Source organism: Diadema antillarum, unplaced genomic scaffold, assembly GCF_040938485.1.
Source record: "Diadema antillarum isolate AM-2024a unplaced genomic scaffold, OU_Dant_1.0 seq00002294_RagTag, whole genome shotgun sequence".
NCBI classification, from domain to species: Eukaryota; Metazoa; Echinodermata; class Echinoidea; order Diadematoida; family Diadematidae; genus Diadema; species Diadema antillarum.
Window position 1 is genome coordinate 73,057 of NW_027272916.1, and position 27,741 is coordinate 100,797.

At 38.2% G+C, this 27,741-nt stretch overlaps 1 protein-coding gene across 2 annotated transcripts in view; it reads left to right on the forward strand.

Moving 5' to 3' along the window:
- The first annotated feature begins 1,549 nt into the window (after positions 1–1,549).
- Positions 1,550–27,741, forward strand: part of LOC139714489 (NLR family CARD domain-containing protein 4-like) — a 47,443-nt gene continuing 21,251 nt past the window's right edge. Inside the window, exon 1 of one of the 2 annotated variants that reach the window (XM_071626192.1) lies at positions 1,550–1,702. The gene's annotated coding sequence lies outside the window, so the exon portion shown is untranslated. Of the gene's footprint in view, positions 1,703–2,903; positions 4,074–27,741 lie in introns of those variants that run through there. The other variant, XM_071626191.1, reaches the window with a different exon arrangement.

The window sequence follows — 27,741 nt, forward strand, 5'->3', positions numbered from 1 at the left end:
CGCGTGTACCGTGTAAAGTTTCCGCACATACATTGTACAGGCTGAAGTCCTTTGTGTTTACGTGTCAGTCAGTCCGCAGCGTGTGGGATAATGAGGCACGAACGACAATTTTATTCAGAATCACGTTTACGCAGTTTGTGCCCTTTAGACTGACGAGATTTCGCGATGCTTTGCGAGAGTTTTTGCAGAGGTCGCAACAACAGCTTTCATAGCTTTCGCAGTGCATTGTTTGATCCAGGATGGTTAGGTAAGTTATAGAGCTGATTATGCACATTAATTTGATACCTAATTTCCCTATTTTTGATGTCAATATAGTAGTCCATTTTAGCATCAAAGTAAACGATTATTTTGCCAATGTTCAAGAAGCTTTTAGATCATAGTTTGATGTTTTGCTAGTTCCTGACTGGTATTGAAAATAGATCTCCGTAATTTCTTCGATTTCACAATCATGAAACTCGAGTGAGTATGATCAATTAAAAAACGAAGAGTGGCACCATTCTTAAGGTTGTGAATTTTCCTGTTGAAAACAAGGCAAATTATGTTTTCTTACCGGAAGTGGGGTAGTGAATGAACGCGCGTGGAGTATGTTGTTGATACCCAGACAATGGTCGTGGACAATGGCCAGGATTGGAATGTTTCACGAGGAATTCCACTATCGCAGCTAGTCTCTGTTCATTCTGAAATGTGGTGTGTGCAAGCACATGGAAACATGTGCTTACTTCTTTCATGTGCATGCATTTCACCCTGTGTCAAGAATTCAGACTAGCAGTGCTCGGGGCAATCCACATGAATAATTGATTAAGCATTCATGTGCCTTGCAGCAGAGCTCGGGACAGGTGGCAGCCAGGTCCATTGTTCAGGGTCATTGTAAGTGCACACTCACATACACATCATTGGTTCCTGTGTAAAGTTCAAGTTTTGTATAGAGAGTGAAAATTCGATCACAATCTGGAACCTAACATTTAAAACTCACAGCATTGAGTCAGCAGCTAGTGGATACTACGCAATGCGACACGCCGCGTCTTGCGACAGATTTCGACCAATCACAGACCCGGAATTCCGGTGCGAATGCGAGGATAATCTTTTTAAACTCGACGCTAGACATGTCTCTGAATTTTGCTAGTTCCTGACCCGTATTGAAATGAAGATGGGAAAACGTGCCTTTATTGTGATACTATATACTTTAGCGGACATAGTCTTCGTCACCATATTTTAGAGGGGCATGAAAGATTTCAGGTTATTTTTTTGGCGTCAAACGTGAAGGAATATTTTTGAATACAATACCGAACGTCGAGAGGAATTTTGATATTCTATATTCCTCTTTTCTGTTTATTTTGATCATGAGCATATTTGCTTATGTTTTCTCTTTCAGTCGATACTAAAAGTGTCGAAAACTGACGAGAAATACTCGTTCTACACGGATTTATTCATGACCATGTATCTGCTCATTACGTATGCAAGCACCGCTCAGCCGTGCATACGACTTGAATAAATACTGTACGTGCGTTTTCGCTCGCGCTGCGGACTGACTGGTGTAGGATTATGAAAGCTTGTGAGAGTGTGGTGATTACAGTAGCTTGTTTTTACCTCTACGGCGCATATCGGCTTTGTAAAGAATAGATCGCAAATCTACATCATCAACATGTCGAAATTCTAGAATGACTTAGACGCTCTAATCAGCAGTACGCCACTACGTGTTACGGTAAGCACAAACGACTCGCTGAACGTTATCTATAACCAGTTGGGCCTATCGTTAAGCTGGATCTCAAGTTACTGTCGTACTCGGTGCTATATAGAATTAAACTCTTTATTTTCTGCATATGCCTACTAAACTCTTAATTAGTATCTATTGCCGAACTAGCTCTACGTAGGCCTACGCACGTCAGAAATCACTGGTTTCCTCGCATATGGGTTCTTTGGCAAGATATGCATTACACACAGACGCGGTTCCAGTTCCAGTATTGTACTCGGTTACTTGCTTGCTGGCGATAGCTTGACTGGCGGGCGGACGGCGTGCCGAGGCGCCGGGCGCGCAGGCTGGGATTGCGACTGCTGTCGAGGGTGTTTGCGTGGAGCAGTCGCGTAAGCAGTGCGTGCCGATCGTGAATTTCATGCAAGGAAAAGACCATAATTACATGAAAGAAACGCAACTAAATGTTAGAGAAAGGTGAGCAGTTAACAGACAAACATTTGTGACAAGACCCCAGCTAGACTAGGAAAGTGTGACAGTCATCTTTCTTCTGTAAATTGCCTTACAATTGAGTCTACCTAGACTGTTTCTACTTAAAGTTGATATTTATTACCTGTTAAGTTAATCATAGATTTGGAGCGGTTGAGAAAACTTATGTGTTGATTTTTTAGGAAGTTGGAGTTGATGTCAACTCTGGGTGTCTTGATAAGACGGACTTCAAGTGGATTTGGAAGTTAATCATAGATTAAGTGGACTTAGAGTTGATTTGAGAGGTTAATCATAGATTATTTTGACTTAACGTTAAATTCATCTTTTGATAAAACAGGGCCCAGATATGTATATGTATTATACATACATATATATACAAGTACATTACCATTTTCTTGATTTCACTTCATTTCATTTCTGAAGTGCATATCGCGCGCGTGTGCGTTTCGTGGGCTTGTACTCGGGCTTGTATGTGATGACTTTTGACGATCCTCCCCCCCCCCCCCCCCCCCCCCCTCCTCCATAGGGATTTAATGCGGTGGTGGCGATGGTGGTGGTGGTGGTGGTGTGTGTGTAAATAGAGAGGAGGGTTTTGTTGAGATGACTTGCATCCGCTGTGTCAATTACGATTGCTTTTATTTCTGTAACATATAACAATCATGCGCAATATTGACTTTGTAATACGCGGGGACTACTCTGTCCTACAAGAATCTCAATTTCGTTTTCTTTTATTTTTTCATAATAACTAATATCATTAACACAGTCTAATTGACCTGCGTTATTTCATATCTTCCTTTTATGAATACGTTATGATTGAGTGAACTTAGCTGAGACTGGAGTAGAACCAAGATATAAATAATAATTATAAATTGTTTGTTTTTGTACTGGATGCGGAAAGAAAACGGTGCGGGTGATGGTAAGAGACAACGAATGAGCTAGATGTGGAAGAATATTGAGTAATCAATGACCTTAAAGTAGGCCTATACATTCGAAAAAGCAACGCAAACTACTGGAGAGAGCATCCATTTATCTTATTTGACCGCGTAGTTGTATGTGTCCCTTTTTTAATTAAACGTAAAACCATGGAGATAGCAGTCCTGTGAAAATGTAGCATTTACATGAAAAAAAAATCATATATTATCTATGAAAACAAGCAATATTTGACAAATGGTATAAGTTCTGATTCATCAAGGTAGTGATCAATAAAAGTACAAAATCAAATCAGTTCATCTGGACTTATTGTTTTAATTACGAGAACAGTATCACGTCCGATCCCGGACGCTTCATCAGCTCGTTTGATTTCACTTACGGCCTAAGGCGTCGTTACCAATCGGCGCAGAGTGACGCACTACCGTCTTTACCGACGTTACTGTTTGAAATCAGTGGTCAAATATTTGACTGACAGAAGTCAGCCATACTTCCCTTACAATCTCCTCGTAGAAAACAATCGCACGCCGTACGTTCTAGTAATCCCTTTTTTACCTCTTTGATAATGGCGGCAGGTTGTTGGATTAACCCCACGTTAATGTGCTCGCGCGTGTATAGTATACAACCTCGTTGGTTACGTATCGCACTGGGAATTCCTATCATGAATGCGCTATGTGGACTTTGTACTTTACCTTTGTACTTCATCCGTATCCTCTGCATAATTGAGTATGCTTGTCGTCGCATCAACCCTGTACTTTCACTCTCCGATCAATGCATTGTGACTCGCTATTTTAATTGTGTTAATGCAATGTAATCATTCATTTATAATCACCGGTTCTTGCGGTCATGTAGTGTGCAAAATATGCACGTCCATGGATGAAAATCGCCGTTCCTTGCATCAATTCTGAGACTATATATAGTATTCACAACTGGACTACGTGCCATCTGTGTTTCGAAAGTATAACTGGTAAGTAGACAACCATCACTAGAAAAACAAAATGTACTTGATACCTATACTTTTACTTTTGTTCTACAGAAGACATGTGGACTCTTCACCAAGGGGTTATAGAGCTTGGCATGGCTTTATTTCCAGGGTTGTAGGAGAACTGTTAATCAAATGCAATATTATATGTTTTCATTGGTTGCATTGCATATGGGAGGGGAGTGGGCTGATAGACCCTTTCTCAAAATGGCTACTCTGTGTAACGAAATGGGAATCCCCGTTGTTTGTATGCCTCCACTCAGCATTACGACGCTGAAGTTTGCATGGCTGCCCACGCATGACGGTAAACGCGACTGCAGCCTGATCTTTTTTGATAGGAATGACCCTGGAGTTTTGTTGTTGTTTTTTTTTCACTCAGGGGCAATCAAGACACTTTTCTTGTCTAAAATTGTCACTTTCATAACTGATATAACTAGTTTTTTTTTCACTTTATTAAGAAGCTCTCTTCCTTTCTCTTTCTCTCTCCCTCATCCTGCTAATTGTTTTTTTAGTTTCATGTTCATAGTGCTGTAATTTTTTCAAAATGTCTATAATTCCCTAAATAATGGTTTGGCAATGCTCTTTAAACCCGACTTTATGGTACATGTTTTTACAAAATGTCCATAGAGTGTTATGCCTCTGGGGTATAACATCCTACCCCGCTCAGTCTCCTTGCTCTCTCGCCAAGGATCTCACAATATTCCCCGGCCAGATTTTGCTCGCCAAAAGCTAAAAGGAATTCTTTAATTCGCTATAAATGCGACTTTTATACTACATTTTCTTTATAGTCACCCCTCCCATACCCTCACTCCATTCGCTCTCTTCGCTCCCTCGCAGAGGATCTCACACTGTCACATAAATGTGCCCCGTCCAAATTTTGCTCCCCAAAAGGTAAAAGAAATGCTCTATATTGGCTAATTTCATACTGTACTAGTATATTAAATTATTGACAAAGAGTCCCTACCGTGGGAAGGAGGTATCCACCCTCCCAAAGCTCGGTAGCTTCACTCTCTCGCCGAGGATCCTACACTAGTACATAATGATGTGGCGCGCTAAATCTGGGATATTAATATCAGGGCTTCACAGTAGTTGAAATTTTGATCGAGACCAACTTTCAAATTTGAATGTCTGACGCCTGTTTGATAAAAATTGAGGATAAGTTGCGATCAATCGCAAGTTGCGTTTCATAAACAACTTTGCAGTTGATCGCAAGTTACGCTTTATCTATTGAAATTTATGCGTGATTTTTCATGTGGGTATGAAGTGTGTCTTTATGAAATATGACTTAGGCGCAATTGTGAACTTACACTGGATTCACCAAGTTACGCTCAATAAATCGAGCATAAGATCAATCGTTCTTCTCTATGGAAAAAATTCCACTGAGAGGATTATTTTCTATCTTAATTGGCAACATAATTTTAAGCAAAATACGTGTTTTTTAATATTAAAGTATCGCCTTTCCAAATTCTGTTAAATTTTGGTCGAAACCCACTCGAGAGATGGGATTGCATTGGGATTATTTTCGTAAAGAAATAATGCAATTCATATTATAGAATGAAAATACATGACGTTTATTCTATGCAGCCATATGAAGGGTTTCCTGGCAAAACGGTCTAATTCCACACCAACCGATTTGTGTAGGTTTTCCAGGTCAAATATCCGCAATATCAGATCAAGCGTCATATTAGCTAATTCGAATGTCAACAGGGAAATCAACTGTCCACTTAGCAAACCAATATCCTGTAAGGTAAGTAAGATGTCCATCATATCAAATATTCACAAAATGTAAATTTTCGCGTCACCTCAGGTCAATAAGAGCATTTCATGTCATTCATAGGTGATTCAGATGGCACGTAAGTAATTTAGATATCAGTTGACTCCAAAACACAGCAAAAAGAATTATCATTCTCAAGAATATGAAATATTGATGAACATTATCAGGCGCAGACAATTGCGTTTTCATTCACAGACAATCTGTCATGACTTTATTAAAACAAAGCGAGTCTCACTCATTTTTTTCCTTTTTCTGAAGAACACTGTTTTTCTTTTTAACCAGGGATTTCAAAAGAGTGATGAAGCATATTTTAGAAATTGGAAACTTGAGACGCAATTTTGCATTTGTTTATTTTGCAGTAAAATGACAGGAAAACATTGATGAACTGCAAGAAAATGAACAAAAGAAGTATCACGTTATCATGGGGTGATGCAAAAGAGTGAAGAATCATTATCACGAAGAGTGACCTCCTGTATTTTTTTCTGACCAAAGGAAATTAATAGTCCGACCTTAGAAAGTTCTATTGTCAAAAACTATGTGATATTCGATGGAATTCCTATCATAAGATTCACATATATTTTTTTTTCGGTAATTCTGTGTAGGTGTGCAAAGATTTTCTTGCCACCGTAGTCTGGCATTTGATGTATGATGCTCTGCACGCATAACAATATAGGATTTATTTCTGAATCAAATTCTGTAGCGAAACAAGTATAATATAGTCATTCTAATGCCATTAAGGGAATCAAATGTCCATATAGGTACATAAGCAGTCCACAGTCAAGTCAAATGTCCACACAATAGAAATTCTTTCGTCATCTTAGGTCAATGAAAGTATCGTGTCGGTCATAAAGAATTCATGGTAATTCAAATATCCTTTGACTCGAAAATACGGTAATAAGTGTTGCGTATGGAGACTATGACAACATTATGCAACACGGTTTCAGAAATAACTTCGTTTCTCGTTGATTTTCTATTTCCTATCTGGAAAAAAAATCTAGAAATACAAAAGAAGGTCTTCCGAAGTGAATTGCAAGGTATCATTTATACCACTTTTTAGCCGAAAAAGAAAAGGGGAGGGAGAAATATTGGGAAGAGAAATGAGAGAATGGAGGGAGAAGAAAAGAGTTAGAAAACAAAAGAAAGAAGATAATTTGGATGGTGATAAAGGGTAAATGGTTATAGCCCCGACTGAAACCATCCCACTTTCAAATTCCGTCCGACAAGCCTGAGAGAGAACGCTCTTTAGAAAACTGAAACTAAAACTTGAGAATTTGACATCAAACGACAGGTTAACAGTTCTGGCCGTTCTGTATATACAAATATATAGTCAACTATTCTACTCTATGTATGAGATGATGCAAAATATCACAAAAGAACAGTCTGAACAAAATGACTTCCAGTATGTTTTAGATAATAAAAGTGAATAGTCTAATGCCAGAAATGTTCATTCTTTAAACAATGAATTGCACGTAAGGAAGTCACACCGCTATCATGAGATTCATGTCAGTTTAGCTCTATTGATTTTTTTTGTGTATGCATTAAAAAAAAAGTTTCAATAGAATATGTTTTTATCTTGACACCGTAAGGACCTGCGTTTGTGTATGTAGCAAGTACATGCAAGACTGATTACTGAGGAATGCGTTTCTGCATGTATTTAAAGATTATACGATTTATATGGTTTAAATAAACAGTTTTCAAGACTATAGACATTTGAAATCACAATGTCACATTTGATCTCCCTTATGGGATATTGCTCCAGTCATTTGGATACTTATTTGGCCATGCGATATTTAAACTGCCTAGTCTGATATTTGACATGTGATACACGGACAATTGAACTAGCTATTGCTAACCGCATTGTATTGGGGACATACATTCATCTCTCTTACAATTCACATGAACATTTGAACAATGTGTTTGAGCCAGTGGAAATTTCACTTGTAAAACATGTGCTAAACGATACAATTACCTATGTGAAATAATGATTTTTTTTTTAAATCAAGAAAGCACTGTATAGTAGGGAATGGACATTTGAAAACATTATTTTACATTGGTTTCTAGGAGCATTGTTCTCTGTAATATTTTGCTACGCAACATTTGAACTGCATTGTTTCTTGTCTGAGATTTGATATATGCTATGCGGACATTTCATACCTAAGTGGACATTTGAGTTGCCTAATTTGATACCATATTCAGTCGTGAACATTATTTAGCTGTATGGACATTTGAACTACCTATTTGGCAATGATGGTTTATATTTGTGGACATTTGACCTGGAAAACCTAGAGTACATCATGGTCTATAATTATCCAATCAAGAAGTTCTATTATGTTTAACAGGTAAATACTCTGTGAAGGATAACGCCAGAATTCCCTATACAGGATAAAACGGAAGCGAATCTGGCTCAGACCCAAGCGATTTGCTTTCACGTGTAAAGTCTATGGCAACCGATTAAACCGCTTCGACTTACATGCGTTTAAACACTTACTGTATTTCCGCAAAGTGTGCTCACTATCCTGAAGAGTAAGGACTATTAGTCTTCTCTTTTACAGACCTCTACAGACCCCTTGCAGGATAATTTGCGGCGAGCTAAATTCACACGCTCTCTGTCATAGCACGACATGTTCGAAAATGTTGTACCCCCAGTGAAAAAGTGAAATTTTAACATGTTTACTTGACCTTTTGAACTTTGGCCTTTAAAGACATAATTTACCATTTGCAGATGAAACAAAAACCCAGCGTTAGTGCTTTAAAATAGTTCCAAAATGTGAGTTTTGAATAAAAACAACCACAGTAAAAATTTGAATCGGTAAAATCGATGTTAAGTATTGTTAAATATACAAAATGTGAACAATAGTTATAATAAAAATGTTTCCAGACTAAACCGTGTACAGTTACGTTCTATTGAGAAAAATACAGATATGTCCTTATGTTTTAGGCTGTATTGCGAAAATTTTATATGATAGGATGTTTTGTGGTACAACAGACCTACACATATGCATTAAATGTCATATCTGGAAAAAAAAATAAATCATTGTTCCCAAAGGTAAACTGGACCTTTAATCTAATCAGCTAAAAATCTTAATTTGAGACAGTACACGTGTACACTAAGTTCCAATAAAATATCTTCAAGCATTGCACAGATATGACATGGTCTGAAGGATGCTCTGCTGAGCAACAATCATTCAAGTTCTACGGGGAGTTATGCTGAGTAATCCCCACTCAGCGTCTGAAGGATGCATTGCTGAATAACTATCATCACTTTCTGGGGGGAAACTTACTGAGTAACTACCATGTCTGACAGTAACGCACTGAAGTTGAAACGACGAGGTGCTAAGACCAGGTTCACCAAGTTCGGTCAAGAGGTCAAAACGATAATGGACATGGAAAGACCACGTAAAGAATTGGAAGCAGCATTCAACAAATATGAGCAGGCTTATACTGACTAGCAACAAGCTTACAACATAACTGTCGAAGATGATAACGAGTTCGAGAAAGAAGAGCAGTTGATCATCGAATGTAGACAGATTTTCTTGAAGATCAAGCTTTCTGTCAACGATTACACCGTGACCGACTCGACTAGAAGCAGTGCTGACGAGATAGTAGAGTCCGCGCCAAAGGTGTCACCAACCCCTGCCACACCTGGTCCCTCAGCATGCGCCATACAGAAACCCAAGCTACCCAAGTTTTCGGGCAACGTGAGAAACTACAGAGTTTTAAGGCCAGACTTTGCCCACTTAGTCGAGTCAAGATACAGTGAGAGGGATGCCATCGCAATTCTTCGTACAACCCTACAGGGTCAGCCGTTAGACATCATTCGAGGGATTGGATCGGACTACGACGCTGCCTGGGAGCAGTTAGACGCAATCTACGGGGATCCAAGATTCATAACAGATGCTATCATAAATGACATCAATAGATTCAAACCGCTGAAAGAAAGTGAAGATGGCCACTTTTGTGAACTAGTCCATCTACTTAGAAGGAGCTACAACACATTAAAGGAGACTGGACAACAGTACGAAACGAACAATAATCACATATCATCCTTAGTCGAGAGCAAGATGTGGATTGATGACAGGAAAGTCTGGTTCCGGTATCAAGAAAGCCAAAAGGATCCTGCATCACTACAAATGCTACTTAATTGGATGAGTGTGGAAATGAAGACCAGGATCAGATGTACAGCCCCCTTCAAAGTGATCATCGCACGCAGTCAACAGTGGGTCATGTTGCACGCTCCCTAGACAAGAAATAGCCAGACCAAACATCAACTCAGATGAACAGTTGTCCACAGTCTCTCAAATGTTGGAGTTGCGAGATTTCAACTCACTGGGTTGACCAATTCAGGAAATTATCGGAGAAGACGCCACGAAATCGATGGAAGTACATGAAAGGGCAAGTAAAGACTACAATATGTCTACTTGTAAACGCAGAAAACAATGTCTTGAAGTCAAGAATGGGGAGAGATGCAAATTCTACCATCATCCGCTCCTGCACACAGAAGATGAGGCTACAGGTAATCAAGGCAATACCAATGACAACAGAGTTGGAGTAGCATCAGGGAGCCCAACTAGTGCTTTACTTCCGCTTGTGACAATTGAATTGCATGGACCCAGGGAACGATTTTCAGTGGGGTGCCAACTATACAATCACGATAACCAAGATTGGTGAAGAAGAGGAAAGTCTTCAGACACAAAAGTACACTAAATTGTACATAGTGCCCATCAGCATCCGAGAGATGAACAATAACAGTACACCTTTCCTGGTAACTGCAGTCGGAATACCATGCATCAGCGAAAATATTGCTGGAGTTAACATAGAAGATCTGGCCAGGAAGTGTGACATACAACCTGGGGATCTACACAAAGCTAATGGAGCCGTGGATTTACTGGTCGGGATAGATCATGCAAGGCTTCATACCAGAGAAGTACGAGAGGCTGGACGCTGTAGTGCTAGGAAATCTCCAGTTGGATGGGTCATCTTTGGAACACACCAAATGATGCTGTAGACAGTCATGCAGTACTACATGTAAAACTTGCAGGTCCTGTAGATCTGACGGAGTTTTGAACTGTTGAAACCGAGGGTATCCAAATCGAGGCTTGTTACTGCAAGGAAACAGGTATGATTCACAAGGAAGCTGTAGAGGAGCAGATCGTCTGCTCGCAAAGTCGGGAAGCAGTGGGAGATTGCTTACCCATGGAATAAGGACCCCAAACTACTGCCAGACAACAATATCCAAGCAGAGCAAGTTCTCCAGTCTACAGAAAAAAGGCTTGAAAGAAACTCAGAGTATGCAGAAGTTTATGATAAGCAGATAAGAGAGATGGAGCAGATGGGATTCTGTAAGAAACTTTTTGTTCAGAAAATTAAAGAGTATAAAGGACGGTTCACTACATCTCGACCATGGAGTAGTGAGACCAGAAAAGAAGAGCACGCCTATCAGGATAGTGTTTAACTCATCAGCTTCATACCACGGCCACTGTTTGAATAGCTACTGGATGAAAGGCCCAGATCTCCTAAATAGTTTGTTTGGGGTCCTACTGAGGTTCAGAGAAAACTAGGTTGCTGTCTGTGCAGACATCTCCAAAATGTATCATCGGGTGCTCATCCCAGAGAGAGACCAACTCGTACACAGGTTCCTGTGGAGAAACGTGGATTGTAAGAGAGAACCAGATGTCTACAAGATGCAATTATGGTGACATTCGGCGACAAACCTGCACCAGCAATGGCACAGTTTGCTTTGCGAAGTTATCTGCCGAACAAGCACAAGGTACTCATTCTGAGGTAACAGTTACATTGAAGAAAAAATGTGTATATGGATGACATTTGCGATTCTGTGGAGTTCGTGGCACAGGCAGAGATTAAAGCAAACGGCAGATGTAGATCAGGTACTGGCTGATGGAGGCTTCAAAAGAAAGGGCTGGTCATTAAATCGTCAACTTGGAGGAGAAGTCCAAAATGGAAAGGTGAAACTTTTGGAGGAAATAGCAGAGGAGAAAGTGCTTGGAGTGTTCTAGGACAAAAAACCGAGATACGTTTTCATACAAGATGTAGCTGTCGGGAGATGTGACATCAGCCGATAATGACCAAGAAACGCCAAAGTTGACAAAGAGAAAGGTATTTGGTCAAATTGCTCACATATTCGACCCAACTGGATATGCTGCACCAACCATAGTCCGAGCAAAAGTTGGTTTGCAGAAACTCTTGCATAGAGGCTATGATTGGGATGATCTTTTGTCTGGAGAAGACGAAGCGGAGTGGAGAAATCTGTTTGATGAAATGCAGAATCTAAACGAGGTCACTCTAGATCATTCGGTACCTGTGCTTATAGGAGATGGCGAATTAGAAGTGATGACGACTATGAAATGCGGTTTCTAGCATTGAAGTCAAAGGTAGCACCACTAAAACCATTGACGATTCCTCGTCTAGAGCTACAAGCAGCAGTCTAGCAGCCAGGATGTACAAGACTATGAGTAAAGAGTTGAGACTGCAAATGGAGAAGGTGGTTCTTTTCACTGATAGCATGATAGCACTACAGTGGATCAAATCTTTCGCATGGATTGCCCGGAAAGGTGCGACGCGGCCTTTACAAACGTCCCGTGAGAAAACGAGTACGTTGCAAGCCCAAAATAGCGTTCGATCCCGATACTGGACAGGATTGAGCCAGCCAGCCAGACAATCAGCGATCATGTCCGCACGCCTCCGTCCTAACAGGAAAGCGAAGCTGCTTAAGGCCATGTCACACCTTTCCGGGTAAGCTACTCAGGAGGGATTTTTCAGCACGCAGCTGAGTTTCCCCAGAAGGACAAGAATGTTAGCGAGTTTCGCATGTTCGTACCTGCGTTGGAGTTGCCTGCGAGGTACTGCAGGAAAGGGTCTCCTCCTGGTGTTCTGCGTGTACCTTTGCGAGTGAAATCCCACGACTCATTCGGATCAAGTTTCGAGTAAGCTCAAGGCCTTGTCATACCGTATCTGGGGAAGTTTTGCGGCTTGATTTTCGGGAAACAAATTTGCTACCCGGAGCTCTCCGCAGTTGCTCCGCGCTTGCTCCGCGCCTGACAGTACCTAGCGCGTATCTGACCTGAAGTTGCCCGGAAATGCTCACGCAAGTCCCATTTACCGCAGCCAAGTTTTGAGCATGGCTAAAACATTTTCCAGGTGAGTCGCGGAGTGCCCAGAGAGGTCCACGCAAAACGCCTGTACGATGCCGTTAGCGGCAGGCAACTCCTACGCAGGTAGTTCGCAGTCCCCGTATGCAGCCAAGATAATGACATTCTGTGGGACTTCTGCCATTCCTTCAGAAGACTTCCTTCATTGAGTTGTCAGCATCTATGCGACTGGTACAAAGGTCACACAGTATACTCGCAAGTACAATTTAAGTAGAGCGCGTCCAGCAAGTAAGACGCATGCTTGTCTGCCCTCAGAAATTGTCCGGTATGCTGGAAAATCCGTACATAAAACAAGCCCGCGTAGCATGCCCAGAAAGGTGTGACAGGACCTAAACATGCTTGCGGGTAAAAAGATTTGCGTGCGTACCTCCCAGCGAATACGAGTGACATACGTGCTAAAAACTGTCATTTGCGGGTGATATGCGGGGAACTCCGGGTAGTAAAAAACTGTTCTGCACAAATCGCAGGCAATGCTTGCCCGAAAAAGTGTGACACGGCCTTTAGATATGGGGACGGGAATCCGAGTGCGGGGACAGTCACAGCTGATTGCTTCCGCGCACTCTCGGGTCTTCTCGTCGTGTACCGAAAACTCCCTAATGTACAGTGATACGGCATGTGCTTGTGAGGATTGCAGCTCTCACGTTTGGATGTGTATTGGTCGAAATCATAAAAGATGACTTTACTGTTCTAAATTATCTCAGGATTATATCCAAATTCTTGCTTCTTGACCTCTAGTCTCGTCTCTGGACTGCCATTTAAAGGAAATATTTTGTGTACAAAACAGCTGTTGTTATCTCTACATCACGTGTTTTTTCTTCACTGTCCCACTTACTGGAATGTGAACGGTTTGCATGTCGTACTGTGAACGAATTGAATGTGAACGGTTTGCAAAGTAGATTAGATATTGGAATTTTGGACTTACATTTGCTAGCATAAAACGTTAGAGACAAAAAAAAAAACCAAAAACAAACAGACACACCAGATCTGTCTCAATCTCATATTTGCGATTTTCAGTGTTATAGGATGGCAAAATATTACAATAAACATATAGTCTAGCAGCCAGAAAGGGTCCCCGATCGTCAGAACCTGTATTTTCCGAATCCGGTTGTCGCCAGCGGAAAAAAAGGTTGCGCGCGCGTCTTATTTGCATATTTCTAAGATGGCCGCCGCCCGTTGCTAGGAGACGGATTATTTTTGAATAACTTTAGTAAGGAATAACAAATTACCATAAAAATGGTATCATTTTGAAGAGAATTAAATTTCCTACAAGCTGATACCCCATTTGATGGGATAAATAGATGTTGTCATGAAATATTAAGGAAGGAATTATTTTTTTAGCATTTTTCTAAAAAGATACGGAATTTGGTTATAATGTTCTTTTCCATACATTTAATATGCATTTACAAATAACATTTGAATTTTCCTATAATTATCCCCCAAACATAGCTATTATCATGTGAAAACGGCTTTCCAATACATCAATTCCTTTAAAAGTTACACGACATTAAAGGGGATATGGTTCAATAGGTTTTACAGCAATATCTAAGGGTTATAATGTCTCCGCGCGCAATTGCGTAGGTTCTGTATGTGGGGTTTGTTGTAGATCACTGTTATCTATTGATCAAATCTCATCGAAATCGGCGAAGAAAGAAAGAAAAATTACACTTTCTATTCCTTATATGAAATAAAAATGTTTTTTTCTATTCTGTGTTGCCAAACTCAATCCATTCAGCTTCCCATATGAACAGTTTCTTGTCTTTTTGGATTCCCTCCAAGAACGTGAAATTAATCACAACTTATCTGATATTAAAAAGTTAAAGAAAAAACATTTACCTGACAGTTTCCTCTTATTGGAAGATTAAAGTGAAAAAAAGAAGAATCTTATGCTAAAAGCCCTAAGAAATAAAAAAGTTGTTAAATGGCCTTTCAGAGTTTAAAATGAAACATGGCTATCTTATTTTTTCATAACAAAATGAAGGGAATTATCTGTGTAGTTCATGTCGGCCCATACTGGGTTACATCATAAATTCTTCAGAAATGGTCCCCGTGCACCCCCCCCCCCAAAAAAAAAAACAAAAAAATCTACGATAGGTCAAAGGTCAAAGATCAAGTGAAATACATGCTCTCCTATTCATCCAATTAAACCTAGGTCAAGGAAGGTGACCATTCAACACATTTGTGACAAACATGCCATTATAATATTTTGCCAATTTTGTGAAAATGTAATCACACATTGTCCACATGTACTATAGACCTATTAGGAGAATCATGCATTATGGCGGAGGCATACCAGTCGTCATAGCGACATTTCTAGTTTAATATTATAACGAAGATTACGACTATTATTAGCAGTTGGTAATTAAGTGGTGTACGAAGACTAACTCAAACAATACATCATTATATGAGTAGCTATAATGTACAATTGATAAAAACCCAATAAATCTGTTTTTTTTTCAGGTTATACAGTGCGTATCAAAAAAAAGGTAATCCAACTTTGGCGGGCTACTACTTTACAATTGTCAGCTATGGAGAGCTCAATGTTTTAATTCTAATGATATCACAAACCATCGAAAGCTATGCTGCCGGCTGAAAGCAATAACAAATTTACTTCTTGTATATTATAGAAAGAATGGCCACGCGAAAGTAACAAGATTAATGCTCTGTTACTGGGAATTTGACAACAATAATGACATTGTTTCCATTCCTGTTGTGTCGTTGGTTGTTGGCGTGTTTCCTTTCAAAGAGTGAAAGTAGTAGTAGGTTAATAGATGTCGGCGTTAAAGCTTGTACAATATAACAATATTGGTCACAGTTTATTATTCCGAAGGTTCATTTTTTTCCCCAAAGGTTCGTTATTCCGGAGGTTCGTCATGATATAGATAAACGGGCCCAAATTAGTTATTGCTGAAAGCAATAACAAATTTACTTCTTGTATATTATAGAAAGAAAGGCCACGCGAAAGTAACAAGATTAAATGCCCTGTTACTGGGAATTTGAAAACGATAATGACATTGTTTCCATTCCTGTTGTGTCGTTGGTTGTTGGCGTGTTTCCTTTCAAAGAGTGAAAGTAGTAACATAGTAGGTTAATAGATGTCGGCGTTAAAGCTTGTACAATATAACAATATTGGTTACAGTTTATTATTCCGAAGGTTCATTTTTTTTCCCCAAAGGTTCGTTATTCCGGAGGTTCGTCATGATATAGATAAACGGGCCCAAATTTGTTATTGCTGAAAGCAATAACAAATTTACTTCTTGTATATTATAGAAAGAAAGGCCACGCGAAAGCAACAAGATTAAATGCCCTGTTACTGGGAATTTGAAAACGATAATGACATTGTTTCCATTCAAAATTCAAAATGGTCACCTTCCTTGACCTAGGTCTAATTGGATGAATAGGAGAGCATGTATTTGGGGATTTTAGGACTTTAACTTGACTTTGGCCCTTTCATAAGTTTATGCATTAAGTAATTTTCAAGGTATGGAGAAAAAGTGCAATTTTTGTATTGTGTAGAAAATTGTTACCATTTTCATCTGGCCTTTGACCCTAAAATTCATAAGAGAATCACCGTCAGGCAGAACATGCATAAATATGTACTAAGTTTCAAGATGCCATGAGCCACTTCCGAGACATGGAGGAAGAAGCAAGTTCAGCACTTTCTCTTGATCTTTGATCTTTGACCTTTTTGGCAAAAAAAAAAAAAAGAAATTGCCAGAGAATCTCTATTTTGGGTTATACATGCATACACCAAGTTTTAAAAAAATTCCTGCTGGCATTGCATAAATATGAGGGAAATAGTAAAATTTTGAAGTGTTGCCCTTGACCTTTGACCCCATGAACCCCAAATTCCCTAGATAATCACTTCCAGTCAGTACATGCAGTGGGTGGTGGAAGAAGATTGCATTTGATAATGTGTTTCACCACCTCTTTAATATCCTCATTCGAACTTGATTTAGAGCGGGCTGATGGGCTCCGTGCTTACGCGTTCTTTAACCCATTCAGTCCCTTTCCGATAATCATCATCTTTGTGTCACAAATGTTCTTAACGAACGGAGGCCACTACAAGATTATTGTATTACGGCTACAGAGGAGTAATTTAAGCAGATCGTTTATAACAGCGCATTATTTACACGCGAACACATACATCGTACATGTACATAAATTATACATCTACTTTTCTACGTGACTGCTCTACATATTACCATACATTCATCAATTAATGACGTGGTGAGACGTGGTGAGACTTGATGACACATAAGTGGTGATATTTTCATCTAAATCTCTCCTATTCTATAACATTTCAACCTGGACGGTCGTTGTGCTCCTGTGGGATAAAAATGTGAACAAATCTACCACAAGCTGGATATCGAGAGACATGTTCTGCGCCTGAAATAGCAAGTTTTGCTGACAAACTGAGTAAGTCCAGCGTCACATATCTGAATGTGTAGTCCCACATGTTGCGATCTTTCGACTTCGCCACTTGATTGAAGTTTGCGACAAGAATGTTGAGCCCCGACTTTAGAATGGTTTGATACATACCGCTACGATCAAGTCTACTATATACTTCATGTGGCATTTTACACTTCAACTCTTGTTTTGTGGTTCTTGTCGGTATGGAATACATATAGTGTTTTGGTTGAGTGTTTCATATGCCACAGAGATATATGCTTTGACATTGTGTGCTTTTTTTCGACGCCATCTTGTCTTGAAACCGAACAATGTCTAAGACATCGAAGCCTACGGTCGAACAAATAGAGCAGATTGCTCGTGACATAGTCAAAGAATCTTTTCAGAGCAAGGCTTTCGTAGAGGCGATTGAGTCAGCGGTTTGTAAGGCCATTGAAAAGAAGCTTGGAGAGTTCGTTGATCGACTTGAAAAGACCGAGGGGCAGATAATAGATTTGGAGTCCAAGCTCGATCAGAGGACAAAGGAGGTGTCTTCTCTCACAAAGAATCTTGAAACACAGGCTTCTGTCGTCAAGAAACTGCAGGACAATCTGAACACCTTGGAACAATACTCCGGACGCAATTAATTGCCTGATGGTATTTGGAGTACCGGAATCAAAGTCGGAGAACACAACAGAGGTAGTCCGCGGCATATTTTCCCGACACCTGGGCATCCAATTGAAGGCTGATGACATCGACAGGTCGCATCGTATCCAACCGCGACAAGGGCTGGAAAAAAGCGGAGGCAACAATCGTCGCAAAACACCTACGAGACCGATCATCGTGAAATTCACAACGTACCGGACACGTAGCGAGGTCATGTAACAGCGACGACGTTTGAAAGGGACAGGGATCGGAATCGACGAAAACCTCACGAAGCAAAACTCCGAACTTCTCCAATCTGCGAAAAGGGTACCACAAGTCAAAGCCGCATGGTCGTCAGACGGTCGCATCCTAGTGCTGGTCCCAACTACGAACGGTGGAACAATGATACGACAAGTTCATGACAAGGAAGACCTAAATAGACTCTAAGACCCCCCCCCCTTTTTTTTCTGTAAAGCAGTTTTATAGCAGTAAAAGAAAGGAAGCCCCCTTTGTTATTTTTATGGGACCCAAGTATCCGTGTGTTGGTTGTCAAAAATCTGTTCGAAGTAATCAAAAGGGAATTCAGTGTACACGATGCTCTCAGCGGCTACACATAAAATGTGCTGGTATATGTGTTAAAGATTATGATAATCCAAATGTTGAGTTCTGGAACTGGAAATGTTCAAAGTGTCAATTTACCTACCTTCCGTTGAACACTTCAGTAGAAGAACAGAGTATCAATGATGAACTATCTGATAATGATGAACTATCTGATAATGATGAAAATGGAATAATTCATTCTCCAGTAAAAAAAATTCATTACATTTTGCAGAACTGAAGGGCAAAGGTGTCAAGATTTTACAGTTGAATATCCGTAGCTTACTACGAAATTTATGTGAGATAAGGTGTATATTACTCGAAAATGATGTGCAAGTTTTAGCTCTAAATGAAACATGGTTAGATGATTCTGTCTCGGATAATGAGCTCAAAGTTGAAGGCTATAATCTTATTCGCAAAGACCGAAATAGAAATGGAGGTGGCGTTGCAGTGTATATACGAGACGATATGAAATATGAATTGTTAAATCATCCATACATAACAAACCTTGAAGTAATACCAATCCACATAAGGTTTGATTATGAAAAGGCAATTACATTTGTTACATGGTATAGACCGCCAAACATTGGAAATGATACATTTGATTTGTATGAACAATTCCTGACTTTTGTTGATTCTTTTAATACTGATATTGTTATCACGGGCGATTTAAACTGTGATCTATTAAAAACGCCACCGTCAATACAAACTAGAATGTTAAAACAAATTCATGATATTTTTGCATTACATGAAATTAATGTTACGGAACCTACACGAATCACGCCTAACTCAATGAGTTTGATAGATCATATCCTTACAAACAATCCAGAGATGGTTAGTACGTATGGTGTCATTCATAATGGTCTGAGCGACCACTCGATGTCTTATTTGTTATGGAGATGCAAAACTACTAAATGTAACCCGCGTACGATAATATACAGGAAAATGACAAATATAGATACTGAATTGTATTTCGATGATTTAAGAAACCAAAACTGGAGTATTGTAGAAGATACTTCAAACCTTGATGATGCTGTTAAAGTGTGGGAAGAGCTTTTCCTTGAGGTAGTGAATAAACACATGCCAGTGAGAAAGACACATGTCAGGAATAAATACTCACCCTGGATGACTAAGGAGATTATTGTATTAATGAGAAAACGAGATAAGTTAAAAGGAAAAGCTAAAAAGGTACATATGCGTATTTTGGATGGAAATGATGAAAATCATAAACATATTTTAGAAGCTAATTATGATGAATTATGGGAAGAATACAAGATGATAAGAAACAAAGTTACTTCTCTGATTAGGAAATCGAAAAAGAATCACTATAGGAAGAGGCTGACAGAAAAATCTAGGCCAAATCAACCATAGGATGTGTTGAGGGAATTAACCTCATCAGGCAGTAGACCTAAGTCGCCTGATTCAGTCGATGATGATATTGCACGAGTTAATGATTTTAATGATTATTTTGCAAACATTGGTGTAAATCTGGCATCACAAATTCCTCATGTACAACGATGCATTGTAAATGAAGTTTCAACACAATCAAGTTTGACTCTGCATGTAGTAAATGAGGAAGAGGTACTTAAGGTCATCAAAGGACTCAAAGCGAAAAAGTCAACTGGTCTAGATGGTTTCTCAGTTAAAATTGTACAATCATCTGCATCTGGCATAGTGCATTCACTTACTTACCTTATTAATCGGTCACTGTTAGAGGGCATCGTTCCTCATCGGTGGAAATGTGCAAAAATAATACCAGTTTTTAAATCTGGAGACAAATCCCTGCCTAACAATTATAGGCCGATTTCAATTCTTTCACCTCTCTCAAACGTTCTGGAAAAGATCGTCCAGTCACAGCTGTCTCTCTACTTAAAACATAATAGCATATTGAACCAGGAACAATCTGGATTTCGGTCAAGACGCTCAACTGTCACATCATTGTTAAAGGTCACGGATGACTGGTATCGGGCCATAGATGACGGTTGCTATGTCGGTGCAGTCTTTATTGACCTACGTAAAGCGTTCGACACTGTGGACACAGATTTGCTTATACAGAAGCTTTGTAAAATAGGGGTGTCGAAGGAAAGTCTAAAATGGTTCGAAAGTTATTTGAAGAGACGACATATTTGCACTCAGATAAACTCGACAAAATCACGATTACAACAAGTTGATCACGGTGTGCCTCAGGGTTCAATTCTCGGGCCACTGCTGTTTATCATTTATGTCAATGATTTGGTTGACTATATTGAACGATGTAAAGTAAATTTGTATGCAGATGACACAGTGTTATATTGTTCGGGGAAAAGTGTAAATGAAATAGAGTGTGTATTGAATTCTGACCTGCAGAACATATATGAATGGATGTGTTTAAATAAGATTAGTGTAAATTGTGAAAAAACAGTATGTATGTTACTGGGTTCTCGTTATAATTTAAGTAAATGTAATAAATTAAAATTATTTATTTCTGGAAATAGAATAGAACAGAAGGATGTTGTGAAATACCTCGGTGTTATGATTGATCAACAGCTGAAATGGGATATGCATATAGATACAATGTGTAAGAATATCGTTAAAATGGTGAAATTTCTGGGCCGTTTACGCAGTTATGTAAATACTTCAACTTTGAAATCGATATATACAATTTTCATTCTCCCATTATTTGATTATGCCGATATTATTTATGGATCATCGGCGGTAAAACACACAGATAGATTACAAAAATTACAAAATAGGGCACTGAGAATAATTCTTCGAGTGAACCCTTATAAGTATGTCTCAAATCAAGAAATTCATACACTGATGAACCTTCAAACATTAGAATCCCGGCGCAAAGATCATTTGTATTCCATGACATTTAAGGCCATAAATAATATTTCTCCATTGTTTTTAAAAGAGATGTTTAGATTTTCCGATACGCCATATAATCTTCGTTCTGTGGGTACTCTTGTTCTTCCAAAACCCAAAACTCAATACTGCCGTAAGTCTTTTAGTTATATAGGATCGTGTTTATATAATAGTATCAAATTTTTAATTTGAGTATATTTGTAGATGTATTTTTTTTCTTTTTCTTCTATTTCATTGAAGCGTAGATGTACACATTTGTTAAATTCCTTGATTTGGCTTATTGCCATCATGGTAATAGTGTTCGTATAACTGTAGGGTAGTAGAGGATGTTATTTTAATTCTGTTTAGTGTAGTTTTTGTTGATACAAGTTTGCATGTTAATTTCAGATATACCGAGTGTGTTTTCTTCTGGACCCCTCGGTAGAACAGCTCCACCATGAGGGCGAAGCTGAGTAGGGCTATCCAGCCGCAGTTTCATGTACTTTTGTGATAATTTCTTTGTATTATTCAATAAGAAGTGATGTACATATTTTTTTTATTTTGCGGAAATAAAATCAATCAATCAATCAATCAATATACTATGTTCCATGAAGATACCTTGAACAATATCCAAGATACAGAGAAAAAAAAAAGTAAAATTTTAACATTTTCACTTGACCTTTTCACATTTGACCTTAACCTTATCACCCCAAACTTTTACCAGTGAATTTTAATTGGGTAATACCTGTATACACTAAGTTTCAAGAAAATATCTTTAGGCATTGCAGAGATATGAGGGAAATAGTGAAATTTTAAGCATTTGACCTCGACCTTTTGACTTTTGACCTTGAGCATGTGCACCCAAAAGTTGATAGGCAGAATTTCACCCCCAATACACATACATGCCAAATTTCAGGGTTTTTTTTTTTTTTTTTTTGTTACGCTGTCCGCAAAATTCATTACGGACGGAGAGAAGGACGGACGGAAGGACGGACAACCCGAAAACATAATGCCTCCGGCACCACTTCTTGGCGGAGGCATACAAAAGAATCTAGATTACATAGGTGAAGTAATCTTTGAAGATATGTAAATATTGATATGTACGGTATTGAAACTGTCGTGTTGATTATCCTTATGGTACGTTACCACTCTCGTGGAATTCACTAAGCTGGGTCCACTTTCTCGATTCGCCCGAAATCGTGGTCTTACTCGGGGACTAATCGTGCTGATCATCAGATAATCAAATCTTGATGTCAGTCAAAGACATTGTGTTGATCGTAGTAATTTTTCGAACAGTCCAATAATTCTTCTACGATCAACACGATTACCACCATAGACCTCAAGATGTGATAAGCCATGATAAGATCACCACGGTCACTCGTAGACTAAGAATCGATTTGTGGTAGATAGTATACATGTATTAGCATATCGAGACTCGCGACAATGGCAACCTATAGTGAAAGTGTTTAACGTGCAATGTCAATAATCTTTTGGGTATCGATAATGCACATTTATAGTTACTCTATCTAAAAAGGACCGGCGGACGAGTAGGGCATGGATATCTGAAAACATTGGATGGTGTATTTAATTCATGCATGAGTTAAAATGTTATTCCAGCGGAACTTACATGCGCTCTAAAAGTGGATTGCACGTCAGATGCGCCTATAGCAGATACACTTCAAATCTTTTTAGCAACTAATTTCTGTGGAAAACATGAAAATATTGTATTCGTTGTGGTTAAACATTTACACTCTGAATATGTCTAATGTTTAACACATTAGTCATACACATACATCCTTGAACACAAACACACACAACACAAAAGTATACAAACCTGCATAAATATAAACGTGATATATATATATATATATATATATATATTTATATATAGATATAGATATATTATATATACATAGTTATAGTATATACATGCACACATACATACATACACGCATGCATAGTTAATGTTCCCTCAGACATTTCCCTCATGTTTTATAGATCCATGCATTAAGGTCTACTTAACCATAACATTTTTTTTTCTCTCTCTCATTTTTGTATAATATTGATTATTAGTCACTCCTAACGGATTTAACAACCAAGTTTACGTTGTATTGCATTTAAATCAACCCATGTAATAAAGTTAAGTGCATGAAATCATTTTTTATATAAAAAAAAACACAGAATTTGAAAGCGACTGGATTTGACTTGCAACTATTCGTTTTTATCAATGCCATTCCTTGGTATTTGTAATCTATCTGTTAGTTTCTTGGCAATAATAAACGTATGAGCAATATGTTTAAAAACCATCAGGCGAACCACCAAAGAATGAGAACACGTATGTGCGATCTTATCTTAAAAAAATAAATTGATTTCATGCTAGAGCATGGTGAGAAATATTTCGCTTGTGCGGTATACATGTAACTCTTATTTCGAAATCTAAATAAAGCATTCGAGTTTGATGTTCCATGAATGCATTAATGGCGTATTGAATAAATTCACGAAATTCATGACTGAGCTCATTTCCCCTGCATGAATGCCTGTGTGTGATACTGGAGGTGTGAGTATGTGTGTGAAGATGATCAGAAGAATGAGAGTTGATGAAGAGAAGTTTGATTAATATCAATATGTTGGAACCCCCTATCCAGGTAAGCCCGTTTCGGCCGTCATGAAATTACACCTCTCGTAAGGCCTTCATTCTATTTGATGAAAAAAGACGTAAACTAAAAGTGAAGCTGAGTAGATCAAAGGTGATAGCGAATAAAAAATTTAATTTGTTTTCATATTCCACCAGATTTAATGATATTTAATCAATAATTTGGATGTAAGAAGTGATAGGGTCTCATACTTGCAATGATTATTATAGTATTACACGCGTTACGCAAGTGCGGCCGTCGACATTACCCTTAAATTTCTGTATAACCGTATTGAACCTTTTCCCTTTAATGTCGTGTAACATTTTAAGAAATTGGTGTATTGAATAGCCGCTTTCACAGAATAATACTTATTTATGGGGTTTAACTTAAGGAAAATTCCGATGTTATTTGTAAACAGAAATTAAATGTATGGAAAAAACATTACTGAAATCTGTATTTCTTGGGAAAAATGTATAAAAAAAATCCGTCCTTCCTTAGTATTTCATAACAACTATTTATTACATAAAACGGGGTATTAACTTGTAGGAAATCTAATTGTCTTTAATATGATACAATTTTTATGGTAATTTGATATTCTTAACTAAAGTTATTCAAAAATAATCCGTATCCTAGCAATGGGCGGCGGCCATCTTAGAAGTATGCAAATTAGACGCACGCGCAACCCTTTTTTCCGCTGGCGACAAGCAGATTCGCAAAATACAGGTTCTGACGATCTTCGAACACATCGTAGATTTTTTTTTTTGGGGGGGGGGGGGTGCACGGGGACCATTTCTGAAGAATAGTAACCCAGTATGGGCCGACACGAACTACACAGATACTTCCCTTCATTTTGTTATGAAAAAATAAGATAGCCATGTTTCATTTTAAGCTCTGAAAGGCCATTTAACAAGTTCTTTATTTCTTAGGGCTTTTAGCATAAGATTCTTCTTTTTTTTCACTTTAATCTTCCAATAAGAGGAAACTGTCACGTCAAATTTTTTTCTTTAACTTTTTAATATCAGATAAGTTGTGATTTTGGAGGGAATCCAAAAAGACAAGAAACTGTTCATATGGGAAGCTGAATGGATTGAGTTTGGTAACACAGAATAGAAAAAAAAATTTCATATAAGGAATAGAAAGTGTAATTTTTCTTTCTTTCTTCGCCGATTTCGATGAGATTTGATCAATAGATAGCAGTGATCTACAACAAACCCCACATACAGAACCTACGCAATTGCGCGCGGAGACATTATAACCCTTAAATATTGCTGTAAAACCTATTGAACCTTATCCCCTTTAATGTCGTGTAACTTTTAAAGGAATTGGTGTATTGGAAAGCCGTTTTCACATGATAATAGCTATGTTTGGGGGATAATTTTAGGAAATTTCAAATGTTATTTGTAAATGCATATTAGATGTATGGAAAAGAATATTATAACCAAATTCCGTATCTTTTTAGAAAAATGCTAAAAAACATAATTCCTTCCTTAATATTTCATGACAACAACTATTTATCCCATCAAATGGGGTATCAGCTTGTAGGAAATTTAATTCTCTTCAAAATGATACCATTTTTATGGTAATTTGTTATTCCTAAATAAAGTTATTCAAAAATAATCCGTCTCCTAGCAACGGGCGGCGGCCATCTTAGAAATATGCAAATAAGACGCGCGCGCAACCTTTTTTTTTTCCGCTGTCGACAACCGGATTCGGAAAATACAGGTTCTGACGATCTTCGAACATATCGTAGAATTTTGTTTTGGGGGGGGGGGGGGGTGCACGGGGACCCTTTCTGGCTGCTAGACTAATAAGATTGGTGGGTTTCTCAGTATGTGTATTTTGATGGAGAATCATATTTTTAATTTTTCTGAAAGAATTCATGCAACAGTTTCTAAATCAATTCTATGCGTCAAGGTAGATAGTAAAACATTAGGTTTTGAGAGTGCAGTGTACGTGCCATGTGAAAGATCAATTCATCATTCTAATGATATTTCTGACAACCTAGTGCAGGATGTTATCGATATTAAAAGCAGATATGATGCGCCCTTTTGTTGGGGGATTTTAATGCCAGGACGGGTTTGCTTGATGACTTTTTATATGTAGAGGATATGTTGACAGATCAGAATGATTTGATTAGGCATTTGTAATGATGTTTCTGATATGCATGTAACTACTGATGGCTTTGATATTCTAACTTCTCGTTATAATACTGATGTCAATGTAAATAATAATGGAAAGTCTGTTATTGATATAAGCCAAAGCTTTGATCTCAGGATTGTTTACATAGTGGAAGGAGAGGCGAAGATTAGTCTGTCGGAAAATACACATGCTTCAACAAAAATGGTGGGTATAGCACTTTTGATTATGTTACTATATCTCGCCATTAACTTTCTAGCATTACAAATTTCAGTATAGTGTATTTGATAAATATTTGTCAAAACACTGCAGCAAAAAATGCCGATTTAGATACACAACCTAATGAAAGTCAACGTTATATATGTATATATATACGCTGTATATACATATATATATACATGCATATGTATATATATATATACATGCATATGTATATATATATGTATATATATATAATCCCAGTGGAAGAGTGACGACGATGCAATATTTAAACAGAAAATCAAAGACTCGGCTGAGCTAATGTGTGAAAATGTGGAATTTTTTAGATGGGAATGCAAATCAAGATATTATTGATATTTGTTACTCACAATTATGCGATATGTCCGTCCATATTGCAGAAGATGTTGGCATTTGTAAGGTGAGACAATCTCGTAATAATATAAACACAAATGAGACTGTTAATAAAGAAAAAAACATCAAACCTGGTTTGATGCGGAATAAAGAGTTGCCTGGTGGGAGTATTTGAATGATAAAAATCGATTAAAGAGGACGCTAAGATTTCTGGGCAATTCAGAAGCTAGTTGTCTATTGAATTATTATGAATCTACAGGAAAGCCTCATTTAAGACATAAAAGAAGGACATTTCATAGAGATTCAAATGAATCACTCTGTTCGTTGCGGGCATCCAATCCACAAGAATATTGACAATTACTCAACAGTAATAATGAACGCAAGGTGAAGAAAATAGGAACTGTTTCATCAGGAGATTTTGTTGATCATTTTAGTCTCTTAGTTTAAATATCAAAGATGACCAGTCCACGGGCCTGGAAGATATTACTTCAGTTTTTTTTTCTTTCTTTTTTTTAGTCAGATGGTTCCTTGGATGCCCCCGTCACTTTGGAAAGGAGCACTAATTAAAAAAAAAAACAAAAACTTAAAAATTCTAAAGCCTGTGGAAAAGATATCATAAGAAATGAATTCCTTAAGCATGGATTGTCCCGTAGAGATGCTGCTTCATGTGTTGGTAAAATTCTTTAATGTGGTACTGGACAGTGGTATTGTTCCAACTGAATGGTACATAGGGATTATCATTCTCTTTTTAAGAATAAGGGTATAGACACAAATTGTGATAATAATAAAAGAATAACTTCTGAGTTGTCGTGAAAAAAATTTTATTTCCATTTTTAATCGTCGAATCTCAGAGTTTTTCGAAGCTGCTAATACGTAGGGTGAAGAACAGGCTAGCTTTCGTTCATATTATTCTACAATTGGTA